The sequence below is a fragment of the Nipponia nippon genome, unplaced genomic scaffold (assembly GCF_047370975.1).
Source record: "Nipponia nippon isolate SJK-2023a ecotype South Korea unplaced genomic scaffold, ASM4737097v1 scaffold_25, whole genome shotgun sequence".
In the NCBI taxonomy this organism is placed as follows: Eukaryota; Metazoa; Chordata; class Aves; order Pelecaniformes; family Threskiornithidae; genus Nipponia; species Nipponia nippon.
The window spans coordinates 3,505,865-3,512,999 of NW_028262342.1; positions in this window are offsets into that span (position 1 = coordinate 3,505,865).

The following is a 7,135-nucleotide window of genomic DNA, read 5'->3' on the forward strand; positions in this document are numbered from 1 at the left end:
GGGGCGAGGGCGTGGGCCGGCCGGCGGCGGCAGCAGCAGCCAATCAGGCGGCGGAACCGGGGCGAGGAGGGCGGGGCGGGGGCTGAAAATCCCTTTTGTTCGCGGCGGCGGCAGCAGAGTGAGCGGGCGGCTGTGATTGGCGCGTCATTTCCGGCGCGGGCGGGCGGGGCGGGGTGGGGTCTGGTGCCACCGCCCCAGCCACCGCCCCCGTCCCGGGCGTCGTCCCTCGCCCGGAGCCCGGGAAGCGGCTCGACAGGAGCCCCCGCCGGGCGCGGAGCTGGGAGAGGGGTGGTGCCCCGGCACCGGCTCAGGGCGGGCTGGAGGGGGTCCCTGGCCCGGGGCGGGCCTGCTCCCCTCACAGCGGTTCTGAGCCCTGCTCCCCTCAGGACGCTCTGGCCTGCGCTTGGCCTCCCTCTCAAGACTGATGGCTCACCTAAGGGTGTTTTAGAATACTTCTGTTTTATTTGTGTATTACAATAGCTACTGTTGTGCAGTGTGACTCATCCGCGCAGGCCATCGGTGCGGGCGCGTCGCTGACTGTCACAGCTTCCCTCCGACGATCTTTCACAAGCGCTGAGCGACGCTGCGATGCAGAAGCAGGCACTGCACAGAGGTGCTGGGGAAAGCTCAGCCTATTTACGTTTATTTACCTGCCGTCAGCTGAGGAAAGAGCCCAGAATACATTGGAGGCTGTTGCTGGAGGGAATCTCGCCTCAGCCAGAGCGGGGCCGATGCTGTTGAGGGCAGCAGGTTTTTCTGCTGTCGGAGCTGCTTACCCAGCAGTCCGCTAAGCCGGCATGGCCGCTGAAACGAGAACTTACCCCTTCTGTGGAGGACGTGGCAAATCATTCCGTCCCTGACCTTCCTACGAGATGTGCTCAGCATTCCTAACGCGCTCAGTTCCGAAGAGCTGAAAACAGCTTTCAGCGGCCTTTCCCACCGTGAGGAGTCCGACGGCAGGGGAGCGCTGGGCTCGCGCCATGCTGCAGCGCAGGCCTGCGCTGCCGGGTGGTGACACGTGCCGTGAAACCAGCGGTTTCTGAAGTAGAAATTTCTGAATCCACTGCAAAAAGTAGTGTCACATAGTAAGAGGACTTTACACGGTGACAATACCAGCAATAAACCTCACCTCTAACCATTGCAGCCTCCTGTCTAGTATGTTCAGAAGAAGATGCTTTTGCCTAGACAGGGTTTTCTGAGCATTATTTCCCAGCCTTGATAAATACCGGAACTTTTGCAGTGCCCTGGTCTAGCAATCTCGAAGCCCAGGGGAAAAAAAAAGCCCGTGGGTTGCCTCCCCTGAGCTGCGCTGGGCTGTAAGCGCTCCGGTGGCACCGCCAGGCAGCTGGTACGTTAAGACCCCTAACTGCGATTGCCTTTCTCTTACACTGTGCTTCTCCTGCTTTTCACCTCTTGCCTCTTCTTTTATCCTTGGAATATGGTTTTAGGGCAGACATCCTTTCATCGCATACATGAAAAGTGGCAGCAGCTCGTATCACGGTTCGTGCTCACAGGCTTTTCTTTACTTGCTACGCACCATTTTCCACTCCCAGTAGAGAAGTGACGGTGCTGGGTGAAGCCCTTGGAAGAGCAAGGATGGGCTGGAGAGGGGGTAAGAGGAGGGGGATGCTCCGAGAAGGCCAGGCATCCCCGGGGGAAGGGGGGGCTGCGGGCAGAGGGAGAATTGCCATCTGCAGGAGGGTCACTCGCTGTCTGCGGCCGGGGAAAAGGGGAAGGGGGCCAGTGCAGTGCCACAAGTGAAGGAAGCCAGACCAAACCAAGGCTGACTTAACTCGCCACGTCCTGCGCGTGCAGGACCCAGACCCTGCCAGGGAGATGTAGGCTGTAAGCTGGCACGGCATCTCGTCTCCCTGGGAAGAAAAGAAAAAAGGGCTTTGGGGAAAAAAGTGGGTAGAGACTACAAGAGCCGTATCGAGTGGTTATGGCCAGGCGGGGTATTCACGCTCGCACATCGCTGGGATCAACACCCACGCTCCCAACGACCTGCACTCTTGCACTGGCTTTAAGAACCGAAATCAAATGCTTCCAAGGCTTTTGAAGCCCGAAGCGAACGCCCGTGGGTGTGGCGGAGGGCAGCGGTGGGGGTTTGCAGCCCCAGACCGGGCCGCAGCTCCAGCAGCAGGCTGGCGGGGAGACCCTGCGCTGGGGACCCGCGGGGGCCAGGGACCCCCGTGGGCTGGGGACCCCCGTGGGCTGGGGCCCGCGGGGGTTGGGGGCCCGCGGGGGCCGGAGACCCCTGTGCGCCGGGGACCTGCGTGGGCCGGGGACCCCCGTGGGCTAGGGAACCCCATGGGCTGGGGACCCGCGGGGGCCGGGGACCCCCGTGGGCTGGGGACCGCGTGGGCTGGGGACCCCCGTGGGCTAGGGAACCCCATGGGCTGGGGACCGCGGGGGCTGGGGACCCGCGGGGGCCGGGGACCCCCGTGGGCTGGGGACCGCGTGGGCCGGGGACCCGCGTGGGTTGCGGACCCGCGTGGGCCGGGGACCCGCGGCCTCGTCGGCGTGGCTGCAGCTCCCCCCCGTGTCCGCAGCGCTCGCTGCACGGCGGGGGCGGCGAAGCCTCCGCCTGCCGAGGGGCTGAATGGGAGCTTTGATTTTTCGAGAACTGCCGCGCTGGAACGGTTTTTCCAACCACCACCACATCTGCCTCAAACGCTAGTTGTGTTTGCACCTGAAAAGGGCAAGGAAGGGTTTGTGTTTCCAGGATGACATAGATTAAACGCGCTGTAATGTCTGCTGGCCGGTCATTTCGATTCTGATGCCGCTGCAAACATTCCTGTCGCTGCCCAGTCCCACTCTTGGAAACACAGGAGAAAGGAGACCTTTGTGCGGAAAGAGCTTTGCAGGAGGCTGATGACTGGCGCTGAATCGAGCGTGTAAAGGTCACAGATGCATGAGTTACATCAGGGAACATCTGGCACCAAAAGCTGCTCTGTTCTGGGGCTCGGTGAGGACATTCGATGAGCCCGGCGCAGCTGAAGAGCAAACATCGGAAGGGACTGAGAGTCCTAAACGTCCTAGGTGGTCTGAGGGAGGGCAAACTAAACAACTGTAGCCTTGAAACCCAGCAAATTAGTTCTGATGAGAAAAAAAACCCCAACATTTCTTAGCAGAGCCCATATAGCCCATGCAGAAAAAATATATTCAGTTGCCTGCTGGTCTGCATTTGGGGGGAAATAAATCAGCTGCACAGGAGGAGGAGGCTCTTCGGGGCTGGAAGACATCGCTCTCCAGGCTGTTTGGCCACCTTCTTTTTGTTTATTATTTTTAGCATGCAGCTGATTGCCAGGTGTGTCAGATATGGGCAGAAAAATGAGGCACCTGCCCGAGAGTGCGTGCCGTGCGGATTTCTGATGTAAGGAAACAGCAGTGAAATGCCGAGGTGAGGGCAGATACAAATCACGACCGTACCTGCCCATACATCAGGATAAGCACAAGTCCGTGCTGGCGGTTCGGGTTCGCCTGTTTCTGTTTATAGCGCGTGACACGAGCCAAAGATAAGAGCGAGCGGCTTTTAAGAGTGGCGGGCAGGGGTCCCGCGGGAGCGAGGGGTGGGAGCGGGAGGTCTCGGCTCTGCGGGGAGCCCAGAGGAGGGGACGGGCCGGGGGTACGGCCCCCCTCGGCCAGCACAGCGCAGGGTCGGTCGCGCTGGAGAACATCAGCAACCAAAAAGCTTCAAACGCCAAAGAGGAGGGAACACAGCGGTAGGAGAGAGGCGACTTCTCCTGAAGTATCACAGGCGAGAGAGAGAAACCACAAATACAAGCAATTAGAAAGAAGCACATCCGTCATGTTTGTGATGCTGTCGGAACGAGAATCCATCTGGGAAAAGAGCCAGCCCTGCCTCCCTGGGAGTTATACATTTTTTTCTTTTCAAATATTGTATGACATCCATCTCTATAGCTGCGTGCTGTTTGTGCTGGCATGTGGGTGTGTACTTCTGAAGGCTCCCCATATTAGCAGAAGATCTATAGTCTCATTCTAGAAATTTTGCCGCTATAAAAATATATTCTGTTTTTGACTGAGTGTTTTTTCTTCTCTCCCGAAACTCTGGAGCCGTGTAAAATAGCTTCATAAAACTTGTAGGGCTTTTTAAAGTAGAAGTTACTGCCTTGCCTTGCTTTTAAAAATGCACCCTTGATTTTAAGCGTTGGGGTATTGTTTGCTTTTAAACAAGTGAATGCTGAAGAGATGCTATAAACTCCTTTTTTATTTTGTTGCTTATTGAGAAAAATCAAATTATACCTAAGGGAAACGGGAATGAAGCATTTCATAAAGATATACGGTATATAAGCAAACAAAGCCTCAGTCTTCCAAAGTAAGTGTGCAAAAAAGGGAAGATCCTTTCAGCACTGAGTAAATACCCTCTCTTGGGAACACTGCGGTACCCGAATTACCAGCACGAGCCCTTCCTCTGCACCAGAAAGGCCTTTGGCCGGCATTGGCTCGCTCGGGGAGGAGCGACGGGCCATGGGAACACTGGATCCAGCCGCCGGCTCCCTGGTTGTGTCCCGTGGCTGCTCAGCGGCTCGTCACGGAGGAGGTCTCAGCCCAAGCACTGCCGGACTGGCATTCCCGATAGCACGGGCCGGCCATCCCCGGCGTCAGGCCAGGACCGCGGGGACGTGGGGAGCACGCTCCACGCCGTGCCGGAGCTAGGCTGCCGCTGCCCGGCCCTTGCCTGGGCCATGGGGGCTGCAGCTGCAGGCCCCTGTCGTCAGCACAAATGTCTTTATAAAACCCACACAGGAGATCTCGGTGCTGCTCCCAGCCTCCCTTACGACCTTGTGGGAAAAGACGCTCGGCTCAGCGGGAAAGTGACTCTCGGCCAAGGTTTCCCGGCCCGCAAAGCCGGGCTATCACTGCTTACGCCTCTCGAGTGTTCTGCCTTTCAATGAAGGATGCAAAGTGCTGGAGCGAGCGTATTAGAGCAGCTAAGAAGCAGCTCCGGTTCAAAGGATATTTGGAAACCCCTTTTTCCAATCAGGCCATTTGCAATTTCAATTGCTAAGTGTTCGCCTTTCATTCCCTGGCACTCTAGCTCCATCTGAATTGGCTTTCTCAGCACTTCAGAAAGGCTTATGTTACATTAGGTAAGATTTAACAGCCATCACTTCTCCAAAGGTAATACAGAAATGTCTTTTTTATGACACAAGAGGGAGATTTCTCATTTGGGAAAGTGATTCTTTGTTGTTACCAAATCACTGCTTTCGGTGCATCCTTCATGCGACTTTGATCTAATAACTGATTTTTTCTATGAAAAAAATAAGAGAAATATTGTTGATATTTCTGATAAATGCAAGTACCTGCCGAAAGGAAATAAAATTTGCTTCTTTATCATTATACGTACATATCCTACATATTCATATGGACATATTTAAATATAGAGACCCCTCAGGACGCTGCCTGCATTCATGTAATTCTGCAGCTGAACAAACTGGTCATTATGGCTCCAGTAAGGACTTGTTCGTCCCCAGCTTAGCTCTGCACACGCTGTCTCGCATGAAGCTGACAGATGAAGTCCTCGGCCAGTCCTGTCACGGGCGAACCAGCCCAGGCTTTCTAAATCTCTTCTGATAATTTCTCTTTCTCTCCACGAGCATTTATTCATCTGCCGGCCTTTGCTTCCGAGCACCTGGCATTGAACTCCCTCCCGCGGGCCGGCTCTCCATCCTGGCTGGACGAGGACAGCCAGACCGACCCGGGCAGGGAGCTTCTCGCTGCACCTAAAATATTAATTACAGGCAGCAAGCAGAAATGTCACTTTGCTCTCCTGAACTTCTTTAGCAATTTACCAGGAAAAAGCACTCCAGGAGCTGCTGGTTTAGTGGATGACTTTCCCGACAGTGATTGAATGCTTTGATAAGAAGCAGCAGTTTGTTTGCCACCTTATTTACCATGCTGGGCTCTTTCTGCAAAGCACATAATACTGTTCTTACCAGACCAGGGCGTAAAAGAAGTAGAAAACAGAAATATACTTGGAAATGACCCTCACCTAACAACACAGCTCATGGTCTCGCTTTCTTTGAATTACCTTAGGCTCTGCGTGTTGGGAAATTGCTTTCTCTGACGGCTGATTGCTTGCCAAAGCCCTGGGACCCTGATTGATTTCTGTGCCTCCGCAGTCGGGAGAGCAGAGCAGAGCAGAGCAGAGCAGAGGCGTAAAAACCACGACAAGAAATGGGAAGGACAAATTGTCCCTGAACTGACCGAGCGGCGGGCTGCTGGCTAATGTTTGCTAATCATCCCGCTAAGTGGAAAGGAGGGGGAAGACCAGGAGCTCTGCGGTGCTCACACAGCTTCACGGGCGGCAGCAGCGTAAATTAGTCCCCGCTTTCAAAGCTCACAGCGATTCTGGGTCCTCCCGCAGCCCTCCCGCGCGAGGCCGTCCTTGCGACCGCAGGCATCTGCTAGGGAAACGCAGCCCTGGAACCCATCTGCCAGGGTTGGCTCTTACAGAAATCCCGGGACTAGGATGGATCGTTCTGCCAAGGGACCACACGAGAGAAAAAAAAAATAAATCACATTTTATCCAGACCAGGCTTTTTAGCCAGGAGTGACAGTAAACTTACGTAGAAGCTTGCCAGAGGTGACACAACCCGCAGCCTAGAAGCAGGTTGTCCTAACGAAAGGAATCGGCTGTTCTGCACAGTGACAGAGCCGGGAAGAGATCATTCTTCAGCCGTCCTCCAGTTAATTTTCAGTTGATGTGAAAGGCATTTATTAAATCAACTTATTCTAAAATGCAAAACAAGCTTATGAGCATCAGCTCCTTGGCCAGCCCAAACTTCCAAAAAGTTTCTTCCTGTTACAATTGAAATACTTTGTATTTGAATTAGCTAGGGTTAGGGGTGACCATACCAAATTGTGATTTTCTGGAGAGGTTTTCTGAATCTGAATTTGTTAACAGTGAACCTTCTTGCACATTTCTATTGTACCTCCCTTGCCCGGCATCTCCTTTGCAAGCTGAGCAGTCATCATCTAGTTAAGACCTCTTCATACAGAAGTCTTTCCATAAATCTTACCTCTATTTTTGCCCTTCTCTGCCTCTTCTCTAATTCAACCCAGAGCTTTTCTCTGAGAAGGCGTGACTGATACCGCACACAGTATGTCA